Source organism: Puma concolor, chromosome D1 (genome assembly GCF_028749965.1).
Source record: "Puma concolor isolate L17-30 chromosome D1, mPumCon1.1.hap2, whole genome shotgun sequence".
NCBI lineage: Eukaryota > Metazoa > Chordata > Mammalia > Carnivora > Felidae > Puma > Puma concolor.
Window position 1 is genome coordinate 66,486,231 of NC_141676.1, and position 19,597 is coordinate 66,505,827.

Below are 19,597 nucleotides of genomic sequence, written 5' to 3' on the forward strand. Positions count from 1 at the left end.
ACAACCAACTAAGCCACCCAGGCGCCCCAAGATGACATTTTTATCTCAGTGCAGGAGCCATAGAATGTGTGTTTGCTCTATTATTCAAGAGTATTCAATTCTACTCTAGAAAACAAGAAAAATAAATGGGATGGATGGAACCCTTTAGAAGTATTAAGAATATAAAGGAAATAAGCAAGTAGTCTGTAAAATGTAGGCAGAAGTCACATGGTATCATAAGTATCAATAGTAAGTAAGGTAGTAACATTTGAGATGTGTTAAAGATGGATATGATAAAGGAATGTATGAGAGAATAAACAAAGAACTCCTGATAAATAGAAAGTGATGAAAAGATAAATTCATAAGGTATATTATGCCACCTCTGGTGTGACAAATATGTCATCAAAAAATCAGCTACCCACTATAGGCCTATTATGGCCCAGGGGATCCTCTGGCCAAGAAACACAAATAAATTCCAAAACAATTCTCAGGCTAATTTTTGAGCTATAGGATATGCCATGTGTACTTGTACTTGCATCTCTATGAGAAACAGGATATGTATTTGGGCCCAGATACCTTCTGTTTATTGGGCCCTTTATTCAAACCTCAATTCTGGTCCTTGCATATACAAGATCAGTAAGGAAGGCTGATGCAACAGAGATAAAATATATAACATCATGTATTTCAGGTACTATGGTACATGCATCTCGCTTGCATCTTAGCCCAAGTATACTAACCTGATCTCTTTCTCTTTGCATCTCTTCCCCTTTTAAATTGGTTTGATAAACTATACAATTAAAGCACCTTAATCTGCTCTGTAAGTAGGTCTGTCCCATGACCTCTGAGATGACTTACCTATTTATAGGCTGCCATAGCTTCAAAGTGACTTCCTACATGTCAGAAGTTGTGTGTATTAGTTCCTTTTTTTATCTTACAGAAAGATAACAAAAGGATGAATTGCAGTACATTCTGGAAAGAGAAAGGCTTGATTATATTTTCTATTTGACCCTACTTGTACAAAATATGTCTTTCATGGCAAGTCCCACTCATAACTCCTTCTGTGTAAACATCAGCCTACACAATGCCACTTCCCTGGCAATAGTTTATTGGACAAGATATGGATTGATACAATACCAGATAACCACTGGCTGGCCAGTGACCTGAGACTTGCAAGACATGATTCAAAAAAAATCAGCCAGGCCCTCCAAATAATGATGTTGAGAATTTAGACCTGAGACACTGAAGCTAGCATCAGTTTAAAGAGGGACTAAAGTAGGTAGGTAACGCTATGGCTAAGGGCTGGTATGGAATGTGAGGGAACAGATGAATAGAGCTCCACTAGACACACTCAGGATGATGAGAAAGGAAGATAACACTGGTCTATGGAAAGAAGGAAGAGAAGATACACAGGAAAAAGCAGAGCTATCACTGAAGAGTGACTACAAATTCCCCCAGGAAAAAAAGGGGTGTGAAATTTGCCTTAAGTGAAGCTTTCCATTTCCAGCTTTAGTGGGGCCCAGCTGTTCTGAAGTTTCCCTCCTGGGTCCCACACACCAGTACAGTTTATAAGAAACTTCCATTTATCTTGTTCCTATTTCTTGCAGCCAAATCAATAAAATATTTCATTAGAATACTACTTGTTCATTTTAATGTTCCCAAATAACCTCATTTAGAAACCACTTACACATCTTACTTTAAGAGTATATACTGATGATAAAACTACATGATTCAATTAATATGGTGTCACTCATATATTTAAGTGCCACACTGTTAATGTGTCATAAAAGACACCAGCTGTGCAGACCCTAGTAAATTAGAGTATTTGCTGATGACATTGAAGCCGCCAACAGAACACTAGTCCCCTTACACCTATCCTATCTAAAAGAATTAATCCCAGGAAGCTTCACAGTGTATGCTACTGGACAAGTTAATGATAGAGAAAAAAGTAGCATATCTCCAAACTTACCCAATTTATAGAATACCAATAAAAATTGTCATCAATTAGCAAACTGAGTGAGAGAGCAGTAATGTTGTTTCTCCAGAAAACTTACTCCACTTGATAGCTGGATCACATTTGGCCTACATGTAATTATTTCTTGGTGAAAAATTAATTAGCAAAAAACACTGATCTGCTAGTCTTCTGATTTTATGGGAAATGAACTGTCAAGACTGGACAAAGTCACATAAAAATGTTTGTAAGCACATCACAGTAAACCTAAAAATGAATTTCTCAACCAAAGTTTTATTATGCATATATTAACCACTGAACTGATTTCCAGCTCTAAAAATTATTTCTAACTCAAAATATTACCTTAAATGAGAGTTTTAATGTTGCCTTAAACTATACTGCCCCTAACTATATTCCAAGCACTCTGTCAAGGACTTTTGACAAATAGATTGCTACCCCCATATACTTTAAAAGAGGAAACTGAGATTCAGAGAAATATTATTTTTTTCCCAGGGATACAAACCAAGTAAATTACAGGGTTCATATTCTAATTAAACTGTATCTAGCTCCAAACCTAGCTTTTCTATTTCATCATGCTACTTAAACTCAATAAAAATGTGTTAAATTGATGCTATTTAAGCAATAAAATATGTTCTACTTTAATCACTTTTAGAAATTTATCTGGCTGTCTCAAACCTTATTTAAACACAATAAACACTTTAAGCTTTTTCACTCTCTTGGAGAAATCATTAATCAAAATCACTGATACTATCTAAAGTGTAAAAAGGTGCTGGTCTGAGGCTCTTCAACAAGATAGAACTCGTTATCCGTACAAGAAATGGCCTTCAGTCATCACAAAGTCTGCATTTGCTAAAGAAATAAAGGAAAATCCCTCAGGCACCTGAAACTCAGCATCTCCAAAACTAAATTCATTTTCTCTAAGCTTCCCTTTTGTAAAAATACAGTAATAATAAACTTATCTGTCTTGTACTTCTCTACATCAATGAATATGATCACCAACCATCTTGTTTCCTACAGTAGAATTGTAGAAGTCATCCTGACTCCTTCTGTTTCTGGTCCCCTTAATTCAATGTGTTACTGTGCTAGATACCTTCCAGATACCCTCGCTAGACCCACTTTATTCTCATTTCTTCCTTGCTCTGTGTCCATAGTAGTTAGCTACATATGGAGGGCATCAGTGGGCTTACAATCAGCCCATGCACAGCTCAGATGATACAAAAAAGAGGGGAAAAGGCGAGGTCAGTGTATTTATGCCCTTTGCTCCATCTTTACTAGGATCCTATGAGCTAGCTGTGACCTTTAGTCAAAGGTCACAGATCCTGTCAGCCTTTCTGTAGAGTTCTTTCTCACCAGGTTCTGGTAACTACTCTCTCATGCTATTTAAGCCTAGAGCTAGAAATAACTGCCCATTGCATTAATCTTCCTTATAACATACGTACATTCTGCCCTCACCTTAGTAAATACTAAAACTCATCTCAAAATAACTTGTCTCAGTATGCCCTCTATTTCCTGTATTCTAATACTGTAATCTAATCCTGTTTATTCTAGATATTTCTTGAATCTGTCCACTTCTCTTCTCAATGCCTTCACCTTAATTTGGAACTTCATCTTTTATTTTATGGATTTCTGCAATGCTCTCTTGACTAATCTCTAATTTATTCTCCATATTCTAATTAGTGATACCTTCTTTAAAAAAATATCAGGTCACCATATATCATGGCTTTGTATAAGACCTTTCAATGAATGACTCCTCATTGTACCAAGATAACTCCAAGCCCTCAGAAAGTCCAACAAGTTCCTTAATTATCTGGACCATGTTCACCTCATTGGATTTACTGCTCAACATGCCCTTGAACTCTATGTTTTACCCATGTTGGTGTGTAGTTCAGCAGGCCTCCATAATGCACTGTGCTCAATCCCCCAATTCCAATCCAATTTTCAATCTTTCCATTCAACTTCCATTGGCTAACTCCTACTTCTCCTCTTCATCACCTCTGAGAAGTCTTTGCTGAGATCTCTTCCCGTTCTAGATTATTGTTCTTTGCGTTCCTACGTGCCTATCTTTGTCATGATACTGATCACATTGCTTGCCCCCACTAGACAAAAATTTCTTTCAAGTCTTTTATCTCTGTATCCCTAGCTCCGGGAAAAGTACTTGACACAGAACAGGTACTCAATAAAGTTTTGTTGAATTAATTTAGTCCCCTGAACATTCCTCCCAACAAAAATGCAAACCTTGCGAAACATACTTTTCTTTTATTCTCCTTATCCAGGTGTCTTTGGTACAGAAGTGTTTGTGATGTGCATGTTTATCTGAAATATGAGGTGATATTGATTTGTATGTATATTTATATTTCATGCAGTCACATTATGCTATGCTTTGGTAATAGCTGCATAATTCTCCCACTGGGAGAGCAGTTTCTATAATCGCAGTTGATGATTTCTTTTTATAGACTTTATATTTTATGCACTGCTCTTTATTGTCAGAAATCAAATTAAGAAAGAGAATTCTTCTGAAATGAGGGTTCTGGCTCTGAAAACTATAAATCCAAAGGTAGGAATTTATCTATCCCAATGAAACACCAAGTAAATTACCACAGAGATTACAAACTGCTTGAGAAAACAGTTTTCAATTCACCAACATAAACTAGGATGTAAAATCCAAACAAATACGATGTGGAGAGAAAGACACAGAACCTAGGATCTTGAACTTTGTGGAGTGAATTACTGAGACTGCAAAGAAATCACACCTACATCTATTACAGATGTCAGTGCTACAGTTAATTTTTTCTCTGCTCTTTTGTTCAGAGGCAGATTCTACAGCTATAGATTAAAGGAAGTAATATGTGGTCTTTCAGTCTTTATGTACAATAAAATACTACTTGTTATAGAGTGAGGCTCTGACATCCTCCCCTTTTCCATGGAAACCATAAACTTCCCATTTTGTGAGAATGTATCTTCCCCACTTGTCAACTACCTACTACTGCACAACATAGTGGTGCAACATACTACACCAGTGGTTGTTTCACTTATTCTATCACAATTCTAGGGGTTGGTAATGTGAGCTGGGTTCAGCTGGGTAATTCTTCTGCTGGACTCCCCCATGTGGTAAGTGGTCAGCAGGTGGGTTATCCAGGGCTAGTTAAATTATGAAGGTCTTCCCTAAGACAGTTGGCATGACTAGAGCCTCTCCTCATGTAATGCCTCATCCTCCAGCAGGCTACCTGATCTAGTTCACATAGTGATCACAGAGTCCCAAGAGCAGAAAGTCTTGAAGAGTAAGCCCCAAAGTGCAAGCACTTTCCAAGCTGCAGCTTATACCATGTTTTCTACTTTTCCCATAACCAAAACAAGGCACATGACCAAACCCAGAGTCAATGTGACAAGAGACAAAAGAAATTTATGGATATAGGAAGGCATGAACAAATTGGGAGCCATTACTACAGTATTCAACCATATCATTCCCAATGTTTCCTTCTGTGTGGTGAAGATTCAATTATGTATTACTCCTGGTTTCTCTCTGCCCTTTAACTCACTCATGCCCAGAGAGTAGGAGTGATGTTTTTTTCTTGGAAATTTGGGTAGAATAAAGTAAGCATACTCAGATAGCTCTTCTCTTCTTTCCCACTTGGAGTAGGACTGCCTACAGACAGCATGCATTCTCTGCACTCTAAGAGATGCCTGTGTCTCTTGTATTTAGGGACTGAGTAATAGAAAATTCATTTGTCTACAAATAAAAGTCATATTCTCCAATATCTAGATTTTGCCAATAAACAAAATTAAGACTTGTCAATATACTCTTCTTATTTTTCAATTAGTTCAGAAATCAGCCAAAAAAGACACTACCCTTTCCATCCTAATTAATTCTCTCCAAGTGTGCACAAGCACATGTGCACGCACACGCACGCGCACGCACACACACACACACACACACACACACACACACACACACCAGCATTTGAATGAAAAACTGCCAAATGGCAGGTCTCTTAACTGGAAAATAAAAGGATTGATAAGAGGGTAATTCCTGGGAAAGACTACAGAATAATGATTACAGAAACTCTATCTCTGAACAGTGCAGAACCTGATGAAGCAAAGTCTTTGAGAAAGACTTCAGCTGCAAGCATAAACACAATAAAACAAAGTTGAAGAGATCCAGTGCATTACAAAACCCATATAAAAATAATGAACCAGTGCACTGAGTCAGGAAAAAGGCCAAACCCAAGGACTCCAAGTGAGGGTAACTAAGACTGTGTTTATCAAAGCAATTGGCATTGGTAACAAAGATGAAATTAATAAGAGTGGGCTGGCAGCACCACATGTAAATAAACGAAGACAGTGGTAAACTAAAGGAAGACATTTTTCCCTTTCTACTTCTATAATCTTAACTAGTTTATATACTTCAGCATTAATCAAAATAACAACCCTAACAATTACATATGATTGGTTTCATTCTATAAGTGGGGGAATAGAGATAAAATGAAATTAAGAGACTTTCCAAGGGCATTGTAAAGAATTTAATATTGCCCAAAAAGAGGTCTGGCCTTTGTCTTGGCCTACTAGGAGGTAGACTATCTGTGCTTGCTTGAGAGTCTTGGGCTAACCACATAATAACTCACATATAATAACATAATAACAATGTGAGTTAAAATGGGGGCTTTGACTCACATCAAACCATGTGATTTAGGGTGGGAGCTATGGATCACACCTGGAGGGGCTGGAGACTAGAGACTGAGATCAACCATGTGGGAAATTAATCAATCAGTCATGTCTATGTAATGGAGCCCCACTATGAACACCGAGACTTGGGTGAGCTTCCTTGGTTGACAATACTCCATTCATCTACAGTCACACATCATTGCCAGGAGAGTAACACAATTGCCAGGAGAGTAATGATGGAAGTTTCATATTTGGAACATTCCTAGACTCTGCTCTAGGCATCTCTTCCTTTGACTGACCTTAATCCCTGTAATAAACCATAAATGTGAGTACAACAACCTTTCATAAGCTCTGTGAGTTTTTCTAGAAAATTATCTAAACTGAAGGTAGTTTGAGGAACGTTCCCTTCCACTCCCCACCAAACTTCAGTTGGAATGAGAAGTGAGGGCTGTCTTGTGGAGGACTGTATGCTCTCTAACTCCGTAGTTGACCCTAACCTCTCACACCAGCATAATTCATAAGCCACTATGTGTGGCTCTGCAGTTTGCACTCTGCGAACTCTAGAATGTAGCATTTATACAGAATACAACTAATATCACCAAGTAAGATGGATCAAAATACTACTCAATAGATATTTTATAGCAAAATATTTTAACTCATTAGAGATTATAAGACTAATGAAAAATTCAGTATTAATCGTTCAGACCATCCAACTCTTGATCTCAGCTCAGATCATGATCTCACAGTTTGCGGGATCAAGCCCTGCATTAGGCTCTGCACTGACTGGGATTCTCTCTCCTTCTGTCTCTCTGCCCCTCCCTGGCTTGCATTCTCTCTCTCTCAGAAATAAATAAAAATAAAAACTTTAAAGAAAATCATAAGAAAAAATACATTTATAGTAATATACTGTATTTATTTTTTTAAATCTGCATGTAAGTGGACCCATGCTGTTCAAACTTTTGTTGTTAAAGGGCCAACTGTATCATTCAAAATATAAGTATAATATTATGGGTTGCCTGGGTTCAGCTGGTTAAGTGTCTGACTCTTGATTTAGGCTCAGGTCATGATCTTATGGTTCATGAGATCGAGCCTCACAATGGGCTCTACACTGACAGCACAGCCTGCTTGGGATTCTCTCTCTCCCTCTCTCTCTGCCCCTCCTCTGCCCTTTCCCTCTCAAAATAAATAAATAAACATTTTTTTAAAAGTAGATCTTAGTTCATAAATAAAAGAAGCATAATATTATACAAAGAGGATATCCATAAGTTTGGACTTTAAGAGAACAGTTCTCTGTCAAGAGGATTTTAAACACAATTTCTAAAGAAAAGTCAGAATCCATGTCTTATTGTTTGTTGTTTGCCCAACTTCTAGCATAGGGATAGGACACAGAACTCAATATAGGATTGTTGGATTTGTGAAATTAATGAAAACAAGTGGGAAACAGTACTCTAATCCAGGTCCTGCTTCTTGAAAGACTCTTCTCTCCTGCCCTCTACCATTTATTGGCCAACTGCTTTCAGTCAGGGAAGGGAAGGGAAGGGAAGGGAAGGGAAGGGAAGGGAAGGGAAGGGAAGGGAAGGGAAGGGAAGGAAAGGGAAGGGAAGGGAGGAGAGGGAAAGGAAGGGAGGAGAGGGGAAGGGAAGGGGGAAGGAGTGAGAAGGGAAGGGGGAAGGAGTGGGAAGGGAAGGGAAGAAAAAAAACATACTGGAAAATAATAAAAATAGTAGTGATGTATAATATTCCTTTAGTGCTAGAAACATAATGTTTCTGCTTCTCTATCTTATAAAGTTTATACTACCAAGTGAAACAGATAGAAAATCTCTAAAATAGACTTTTTAAAGTAATTTAGATCCTCAGTATTTTAATTATAGATGATGAAAGAAAAAATTATGAGACATTGGTTAAAAACCACCTTGACATGTTCAACATTAAAATTAGATACTAGTTTTTCTGATCACATAAAAGTCTTATTGGTAATAAGCACCAGGTCAAATACAATCCAGGGAAGGCAAAGTAAAACTTTGCACCCCATGATCAAGTCTCTTGAGGCAGCTGTGCAAAACTTGACATTTAATTTAAAAAGCATGGAGGCATGATGGAAAAGCATCTCTGTGTAGAGAGTGGAGAGCAGTGGCGCATTTTATTTGACATGGTGGATTTGCTTTCCTTTATTTTCATATTTTAATAAGTTCAACTCATGAAAGCATAATGAAAATAGAAAGATCAGCTATAATCAGGATGCATGGACATTTGGGGATCTTGATTTAAAAAGCAGTTGCCTTCCTAAGTCTTTCAACAAAATGTAAATTAAACAGATGAAATTGCCTAAAACATCACTGATTCCCAAGGGAATGTAATCATGCTTAAATGCCAACACTAAATTAATCAGAGGAACAGAATGTGGAGATGAGAAATTTCATTTTAAGCAGCTTCATGTTTCATTAAAGTAAGTGGACATGGCAGGTCAGGTTAAGACTTTGCAAAGAATGATTTGAAAAGCAAAAGGCAAAGGTTTCCATCTCAAAACTATGCAGCCACAAAGCCTATTCAAATAGAACTGAATGTTAATTCATGTGCATTGTATTCTCCATAGCTGATAATTTTCCCAAGATACTTATTTTTTCTCAGTGCAGAATTCTGGAGAAAAATGTATTAACATTTGTGTAACTATGTTGTTTTCTTCAAAATAGCTTAGTTATAGTCATATACTATACTTACACTGCTTATAAACAATCATGTTCTTCTACACTAAACTGGTTTACAAAAATAAATTGAGCTGTCAGTTGAAACATGGCATGTATTTAACTCAGAAGAAGCAAATAAAAGGATTTGGGTGAGATGTAAATGAACAAAATTTTTGTCAGAATTTATTTATTTGTTCAACAAATCTTTTTTGAATGCCTGTTCTGTACTAGGCACTGTTGGAGATACTTGATATGCACAGTAAACACACACACACACACACACACACACACACACACACAGATCTTTAGATTTTAAAAATTAAATTATGTGATATAGAATATAATAACTAGAATGGAAAAAATTTAGACTTGGGTAAGGAGGAGAGGAGGTACCTGGTCGAGGGAAAGAGACAAGTCAGAGTATCAAAGATGGTTATTAAGGCAGGCCTCACTGTAAGGGGGATTTGAAAGAGATGAGAAGGTTATCCATGGAGATGCTTGTAGGATCATTCCATATAGCAGGAACAGTCAGTTCAAAGGCCCTGAGCTGAGGCATGCATTTTGCCTTGACTTGATATGGTATGTAAAAAAAAGACAAGTCAAAGATGACTTCAACATTTTTGGCATGAGTTTCTAAAAATAAGAAGTTGTCATCAACTGAGATGAAGAGGATTGTGAGTATGAAAAACTTGGGGCTGGGAAGATAAGCTCAGTATTGGACATGTTGAGTTTGAGATGTCAAGTAGTAACCCAAATGTAGATATGAAGAAACTGATTAAACATGTTAGCTTAGAATACAAAAAGATCTGGCCTGAGATATAAATTAGATAGTTCTTTTTTTTTTTTTTGCTTTCTATAATTTATTTATTTTTTATAATTTACATCCAAGTTAGTTAGCACATGGTACAACAATAATTTCAAGAGTAGATTCCTTAAGCCCCTTACCAATTTTGCCCATTCCCCCTCCCACAATGCCTACAGCAAACCTCTGTTTGTTCTCTATATTTGAGTCTCAGGTTTTCACTCCCTCCCTATTTTTATATTATTTTTGCTTCCCTTCCCTAATGTTCATCTGTTTTTTATCTTACAGTCCTCATATGAGTGAAGTCATATATTTGTCTTTCTCTGACTGACTTATTTCACTTAGCATAATACCCTCTAATTCCATCCACATTGTTGCAAATGGCAAGATTTCATTCTTTTTGATTGCTGAGTAATATTCCATTGTATGTATGTATGTATGTATGTATGTATGTATGTATGTGTGTGTATATATGTATATACACACACACACACACACACACACACACACACACACACACACAGCACCTTCTTTATCCATTCATCTGTCAGTGGACATTTGGGCTCTTTCCATACTTTGGCTATTGTGGATAGTGCTGCTATAAACATTGGGGTGCATGTGTCCCTTTGAAACAGCACACCTGTATCCCTTGGATAAATACCTAGTAGTGCAATTCCTAGGTCGTAGGGTAGTTCTACTTTTAATTTTTTGAGGAACCTCCATACTGTTTTCCAGAGTGGCTGCACCAGTTTGCATTCTCACCAGCAGTGCAAAAGAGATCCTCTTTCTCCGCATCCTTGCCAACATCTGTTGTTGCCTGAGTTGTTAATGTTAGCCATTCTGACAGATGTAATGTGGTTTTGATTTGTATTTCCCAGATGATGAGTGATGTTGAGCATGTTTTCATGTGTCGGTTGGCCATCTGGATGTCTTCTTTGGAGAAGTGTGTATTCATGTCTTTTGCCCATTTCTTCACTGGATTCTTTGTTTTTTGGGTGTTGAGTTTGATAAGTTCTCTATAGATTTTGGATACTAACCCTTTATCTGATATGTCATTTGCAAATTAAATTGGGTAATTCCTATCATAGATGATAGATGATAAAGCTCTAACAGAGATCTCTAAGATTAGGACTCACTTAAGACTTGCCAAGAAATATATAATTTTTTAATTTTAAGTCCTTGTCTTTTGCCCTCTCTCTCTCTCTCTCTTTTTTTAAATTTTAATTCCTATATAGTTAACATACAGCATCATATTAGTTTCAAGTTTACAATACAGTGATTCAACAATTCCATGCATTGCTCAGCATTCATCATGATAAGTGCATTCTTAATCCCCTTCACCTATTTCACCCTCACCCCCACCCTCCCCACACACACACGTCCCCTCTGGTAACCATCAATTTGTTCTCTATAGTTAAGAGTCTATTTCTTGATCTGTCTCTCTCTCTTTTTATTTTTTTCCTTTGCTCATCTGTTTTGTGTCTGAAATTCCACGTAAGAGTGAAATCATATGGTATTTGTTTTTCTCTGACTTATTTTGCTTAGCATTATATTCTCTAGCTCCATCCATGTTGGTGCAAATGGCAAGATTTCATTCTTTTTTATGGCTGAATATGTGTGTGTGTGTGTGTGTGTGTGTGTGTGTGTGTGTGTATCACATCTTCTTTATCCATTCATCTATCAGTGAACACTTGGGCTGCTTCCATAATTTGGCTATTGTAAACAATACTGCTATAAACATAGGGGTGCATTATCCCTTTGAAGGAAACATACAACAAAACTAAAAGGCAACCTACTGAATTGGAGAAGATATTTACAAATGACATATCTGATAAAGGGTTAGTATCCAAAATAAAAAAATAACTTATAAAACTCAATACCCCAAAAATGAGTAATCTAATTAAAAATGGGCAGAAGACATGAACAGACGTTTTTCTATAGAAGACATACAGACGGCCAACAGACACATTAAAAGATGCTCAATGCCACTTATCATCAGGGAAACGCAAATCAAAACTACAATGAGATACCATCTCACACCTGTCAGAATGGCTAAAATCAAAGACACAAGAAACAACAAGTGTTGGCAAGGATGTAGAGAAAAAGGAATCCTCTTGCACTGCTGGTGGTAATGCAAACTGGTACAGCCACTGTGGAAAACAGCATGGAGTTTCCTCAAAGAATTAAAAATAGAACTACCCTATAATCCAGTAATCACAGTAATGGATTTACCAAAAACAAACAAACAAACAAACAAAAACACACTAGCCCTTTCTCTTTTGATCTTTTCTGTCAACATCACATCCCACCTGTAAAAGTCAACTAACTCATCCAGCTCAAATGAAAGCTCTTCTAAGAGGCTTTGCACTACAGTTGATGTTAACATCTATTCTTGTTTCATTTTCATAACTCTTTGTTGGGCCCCCTCTTTCCATTTGCATCATAAGTCTATCTTATCATTCAGCCCTATTCCTTACATCTCTCCCACAACCAACATCTACCCTGCCTGTGAGAAGCTTGAGAACAAAGAATTACTTCAGTCATTGTTATGTCTCTATCCCAATGCTTCTCCTAACGCCTAACATAATGCCTAATGTAGTAGGTGTTAATTGAATATATTAGGTCCAACTGGATTACTAAGTCTACAAGTTAACATAGAAAACCGTTTAAATGACGAAAAGAGAAATATCATGTTTTTATCTAGTTTGTGTGCAGCTTGAACTGGAATTGGAGAGTTCTAGAGAGAAATTTCTATCATATATGAGCGCATTCCTCAAGTGGGAAACATACAAAATTACTTAGCACTTACTCTGTATGAAGCACTTGAAATACATTATCTCATTTTATTTATTTAATAAGCTCATCTCGTTGACAGATTTAGCTTTATTTTACAAATAAGAAGACTTAACAGTAAATAGAATAACAGGAATTTGAGCCCAGACATATCTGATTCAAGAGCTTATCTTCTTTCCACCATCCCACTGCTGCACCTGAGATTATCAGAGCTCTGTGAGCATCACAGCAAGAGTCCAGGGAAGGCAGGTACATCTTTGGACTTCTGCCAATATGAGACTAAAAAGCAGTGCCCTCTGTTTTCAGATTAAGACAGCATCCTCCTCTCTACATCCCATCCCTCACTACATACTTGAAAGCTTCATAGTTTAGGAGGGGCAAGAAAAATTAAACTCAAGAAAGGATGAAACAGGAAACTCAGAAAGCTGGGCCAGCCCTTAGATTTTTCTCATGGTTGACTATGTCCCTTGTTCAGGCTGCTGTGGTCCAGGACACCACCAGGCCTCATTACCTAAGGTGCAAAGTTCCAGTTTGAGAAATATTATATCAGATTTTTTATGACCAGTAAAGGAAGTCAATCTTATCTTAACATCAGCCTGTAGTAAGCCAGCCAGCTAGAGGCAATAGTGAATCCAGAGAAGGACCTACAGTCAGATAACCTGGGTTCAAATCCCAGCCCTACCACTTATAGTTGTGGGGCCTCACAGAAATCATTTAAATTCTCTGACCCTAATTTCTACATCAGGAAAAAGAGGGCAGTAACACCTGCCCTGCCTACCTCATAGGACTGAACTGAGAATGGAAGAGATATTGAAGGAAAGGTGGTTCAGAATCTAAGAATATTATTCTAGTTTAATCTCTCTACTTAGGTTTTGGGTGCCCATTTCTGCAGTCTGGTTTGCATAAGTTCTCTGTACAATGAGTAAGAGATGTGAAGAAGGATCTGGGTTTGTGCCCAAGACATCTAGGTATCTGAGATAAGACTCAAAAATGACCCAGAAATGAATAAGAGACTTAATAGAAGTGTTCCTTTAAGCACAGAATCATTTGATGGACTTCAAATAAATGAAAGGAAAACCTTAAAACAAATAAAACACAAAGGACCCCTATGGTACATTACAAAAAATGCCACAATCATTTGCAGCTTCTCCCATTAAGGGTGGAACATATTTCTCTACCCTTAAATCCATCTGCACTGGTGATTTGCTTTAGGTAATAGTAATATAAAGTGATCATGATATTATGCAGTTTCTAAGCCTGAGCCACAAAAGGTTTTGAACACTTTTATCTGCTCCCTTGGATCCTTGTGAAAGTCACATTGTATAAGTCTAAGCTTGTCTGATGGATGATGAGAGACCACATGTAATTAAGACAAGCTGTCCCAGTAAGACATCTTGGACCAGTGAGCTCAAATCAACACTGCTGACTATATATGCATGAAATAATCCAGCCAAAATCAACAAAATCTGACCCTATGGAACCAATCCCAGCCCAAATTTCTGGCCCACAAAATCATGAGTTCAACAGTCATTTGTAAGCTACTAATTTGGGGGTGACTTATTACATAGAATATGATGACTTTTCTGACAACTGAGATTATAGGAATGGGAACTTGGAGTCACATCTGAGTTTTTCCCATACCTATCATGTCTGTCTTTGTAAAGTTTATATTGGCTCATCATGAAAGTTGGCAGGAGATGGACAAAGGAGTAGAACTCTCCTTTGCCTCTACACAAGTACCCTTGACTTGGTAGCTTGATAATGTGAGCCAAGTTGGGAGGTCCATGTTACCTGGTCTCAACTGAATCTCTAAGAAGGAAAAGAAATAAACCAGTGGGACAAGAATCATCAGGAAGAATGAGCATTAGGCTCTGAGCTGAAAGCCTTCAACTTCCTGGAAAGAAACCCAATAATTCAGACTTCAATAGCTCACTTTGTTCACTTGGATGGGGATTCAGCACAAACACTAATCTCACAATGTAATGAGGCAGAGCCCATTTTCTGCCTATCCAGTGGAAAGTGAAATTGCAATCCACCTCTGTTGTAAATCAAAATGCCTTTATAACCTTAGTTGTTAATAACAAATGTATATTTCTCATTTCACCACCATCTTTTTAGAATTCACACATTAAAAGACTTATTTCACACAATATTCTGCTTTGCTCAAATTTATTTTCAAGACTTTTCCCAGAGGCTACTGAGCCTCTTGTCTAAATAGGTTTTTTTGTAAGCTAGGAAGTTTAGAGTATTAACCAGCAATCTAGAAAGCGGATGTGTAAACTACCTGACAAATCCATTTTAATTTTTAAAACACAACATTCACTCAAAGAACATATTATTCGCTTTTTATTTTCCATCAACTCTGATACTAGTAATGACATTCATTTGGTGGCAGAAAAGAAATAGAAAAGAAAATCAAAAGAGCAACTGAAAATATTTTTAAGATAGTGTCATCTTATTTCAGAAGTTTACAGACTTTGTTCTATTGGTTGCTCTTGAGGCTTAACATAATTGATCCATCTTTTTTTAATTTTTTTAAGTTTATTTATTTATTTTGAGGGAGACAGAGACAGCACGAGTCGGGGAGGGGCGGAGAGAGAGGAGAGAGAGAGAAACAGAGTAAGAGAGAATCCCAAGAGGGCTCAGTGCTGCCAGCACAGGCCCAATGCAGGGTTCAAACTCACAAACCCATGAGATCATGACCTGAGCCGAAACCAAGAGTCGAATGCTTAACCAACTGAGCCACCGAACCACCCCAAATTGATCCATTTTCAACCTAAAATGTATTGGAGGGAACATCCTTATTATCACCTATTCATCCCCAGCCAGGGAACCTCCTGGAATCCAGAAAAAAAAAAAAAAAATCAAAGAATCTCCTCACCAAGAGAAGTATATGGAGGCCATCATCATAAGACTCAAAAGGTGTCATGTGAAATACATGAGTAGTTGAAGATATTACCTCTATCTTCAAAGAGCTTAGAATCCTCTCATGGAGATAATACCGACACACACGAAAACTTCAACAGAATAACTAAACGCCAAACTGAAAGATACAGATGGAAGTGCCATTAGTAGGAGAACTGTCATTTATTAATCTCCTACTTGGTTTCAAGTATTATCTCATCTAATCCTGCCAACAAAAAGAAAAGTATTGTAACTAATAATAAGAAAATAGGGGAGGAGAAAAGTGAGGGAATTTTTACAGGTGAACCAGCTAATGAAGAGTAGAACCAGAATTCAGCCAAGTTTGTCTGACCAAAGATCCCATGACTTTCTTTCTGTATTACATCGTCAAAAGGTTAGGGTAGAGAGGAAGCTGCTTTATGCCTCTTCAAGTCTCCCCTAACACTATACTTATATGCATCTTTATTTATGATAGTTACTAATAAGGATGCAGTCAGTATATTGAATTCAGAATAAGCTTTGGAGTAAGAAAGATCTGATTTCAAAATCTCTTCTCAACCTCTGATTAGCTGAAATGATGTAGGCATGTCACTTAACATCTAATAATGCCTACCCAACAGCATTGGTAAGAGAAATAAAATTAATTCATGCACTCAACAAATACTTATTATCTACTATGTTCCAAGCATTATGGATTTTATTCACAACAGTGAGTAAAAGAGATTTTAAAAATCCCTGTTATCTTGGTGCTTATATTGTCAGTAAAAGAGACAGATAAATTAATAAATAGATGGTATAAATTTAAGCAGCTGTAAAATCTATGAAGGAAAATAAAGCAATGTAAGGGGTAAAGGGTACAATGGGTAACTTTATTAAGCATGTAATGGACACTATTTACTGAACTAAATAATGTGGAAACTAATATAAATCTATGTCTGTCTTCAAGAAGTTTGTGCTGATGCAGGTGGAAACATTCGTGGGAAAAAGACCACACATACAGATTGTTGGCTGTAACACCACCTGGTGACCATGCCAGAGAGCTATAGAATACTTAGGACAACAGAGGAGGCCGTAATCAGTTCTGCCAGGAGAGAAGGTGAAGGCTTTTGGTGATAATAATAAAAGGAAGAACGCATTGACACAAGAAGCTACCACTTTGTGCCCAGCATTTAAAAAAAAATTAAGTTTTATTTATTTTTGAGAGAGGCAGAGACAGAGCGTGAGCAGGGGAGGGGCAGAGAGAGGGAAACACAGAATCCGAAGCAGGCTCCAGGCTCCAAGCTGTCAAGCATAGAGCCCAACACGGGGCTCGAACGCACAAACCATGCGATCATGACCTGAGCTGAAGTTGGAGGCTTAACTGAGCCACCCAGGCACCCCTGTGCCTGGCATTTTAAACACATTTTCCTATTAATTATCTCAGTGTCTCAGAGGTAGGACATTATTATCCCTGTTTTACATGTAAAGAGACTGAGATTCAGAAGGTTAAATATCATGTTAGCCATCCCACAGCCTGAAAATTAACATTCAAACCCAAGCGTTTGGAGCAAAGCTCTTGATTATTCAAGATCATTTGGTTTGCCCTCCATATAAATCAGTAGGTAAATATCCAGAAATTTTGTGTTGGAAGAGTTGCCCTCAGAATTAGTATCTGTAAGATTTCCTTGATATACACAGTAATCTCATGTCTGGCTTTCCAGAACATTCTATTACTCTTCTCACTCACTGGAGCCATGACACATCTTTTCCCAAGGCACTTTCCCACAAACTTCTACATAAGCAGAGTGTTTTCAAATCCACAAAGTGTTTTCACACCCTTTAGAGTATTTGGTTTTTTGGTAACTCTGTGAAGTAGGCAGGAATATGTGTCATACCCATTTAACAAATAAGAGAAATTGAAGCAGTTTAGGTAATTGCCTGATAACCCACAGCTGGTAAGTGGGCTTTGCAAAGTTTTAAATATAATCTTTGATTCTACATCCATTGCCCTTTCAACTACACTACACCCACATAAGGGAAAAAGAGGAGAACAGATTCAGGTAGAGGCCAATTCCTGATGCTCCCCTTTATCTTCACAGATAAAAATCAATACAAAAGAAAAAATGGGACACAGAAGGAAAGGACTATGCTGAAAGACCTCTCTATACTTCTTAGAATTCTCCCCAGATCTTTCTGCTTGGTTTTCCAGAACAACTTCTCTCATCACACCTTACAGACATGGACTAGTCCCAATATCCTGAGTTTATGGGAAACACCCATTTGGGCAGGGAATCTATCCAACCTAAAATAAACCTAGAGGCAAAAGTTAAGTAAAAATCTTGGTCTGTGAAAAATCTTAGAACATATAGTTCAGTTACTCCCTACTAGACACTGTGCTGGACTCTGGAAACAAAGATAAGATTCAGGGAGAGTCTCTGCCCCGGAGCAAATAACAGGATTGGAGGAAGAATAAGAAGCCCTCTACCAGCAGTAATGCAAGGAAGAATGAGGCAAGGGCTCTAAGGAGATACAGTCCAAGGTCTGCCAGCATTCAAAGCCTGGTGCCACTCATTCTGTGAAGCAGGACCAGGGAAAGCTTGATCTCTGGCTAAGAATTTACATGGAGAGGCCTGATATGCACATTCATTCATACATTAGTGGTTAAAAGTCCAGTTGGCAGGAAGTGAGGGGAGAAAGGGAAGGATGAATAGTCAGAGCATAGAGGATATTTAGGGCAGTGAAACTATTCTGTATGATACTATAATGATATATGTCATTATAAATTTGTCCAAATCCATAGAATGTACAACACCAAGAATGAATCCTTCTATAAACCATGGATTTGGGTGATAACCACATGTCAGTGTAGGTTCATTAATTGTAACAAAGGTACCACACTGGTTGAGAATGTTGATAAAGGGGAAGGTGATACATGCTGGGGGCAGGAGATATATGGGAAATCTCTGTACCTCCAGCTCAATTTTACTATGAATGTAAAAGTGCTCTAAAAAAATAAAGTCTGAAAAAAAGTCTAATAGGCACCCAACTCTACCACTTTATAATTATGTGAAGATAGCAAGTTACTTTAGCTCTTCATGTCTCAATTTTTCACTCATAAATGGCATAAAAAAACATACTATATACAGATGTTCAGAAGACTAAATAAAAGTAAATGATATCATATTTCATTAAAGTGCTTTAGCAGGGTGTCTGGCTGTGTCAACCCCCCAATAGTTAAGCTTTTTTTTAAGGTCATTCATACAATAGTGAAGAATTGAAGAGAATAGTACAAAGACTGTGAAGCTGAAGCATGAAGTCCAATGGGAAATAGAAGACTAAACAAGAAGCTGATTGCTTCCCAAATAGCTCTGTATGGAGATGCATAGGAGCTATAAAGTCAATGTATCATAAACTGAACTCATTGTCTCTCCCTCTAAACCTGCACTCTCTCCCACCGTCCTTATCTTGGTGAATAATACCCCACCCTTCAGTCACCTAAACCAGAAAGCTTTAAGTCAACTCAGATTCTGCTCTCTCCTTAACTCCTAGTCACCAAGTCCTATAGAATCTATCTACTTCCCATCTTCCCTTCCTTTCAGCTCAGTCAGTGAGAATGTGTCATTACTATGTTGGTTTAGCTCTCCATCATCTCTCTTGTGGACTAAGGCAGTAGTGGCCGATCTAGTTGACCTTTCTCCAGACCTCAGTCCCTCAAAAACAATTTCCACATCAAAGCCAGAGTAATCTTTCTAAAGCATTAAATCTGATCATTTACCTACCCTTTTAAAAATATTTCAATTGGTCACATTGTCTAGGATAAAGTCCATC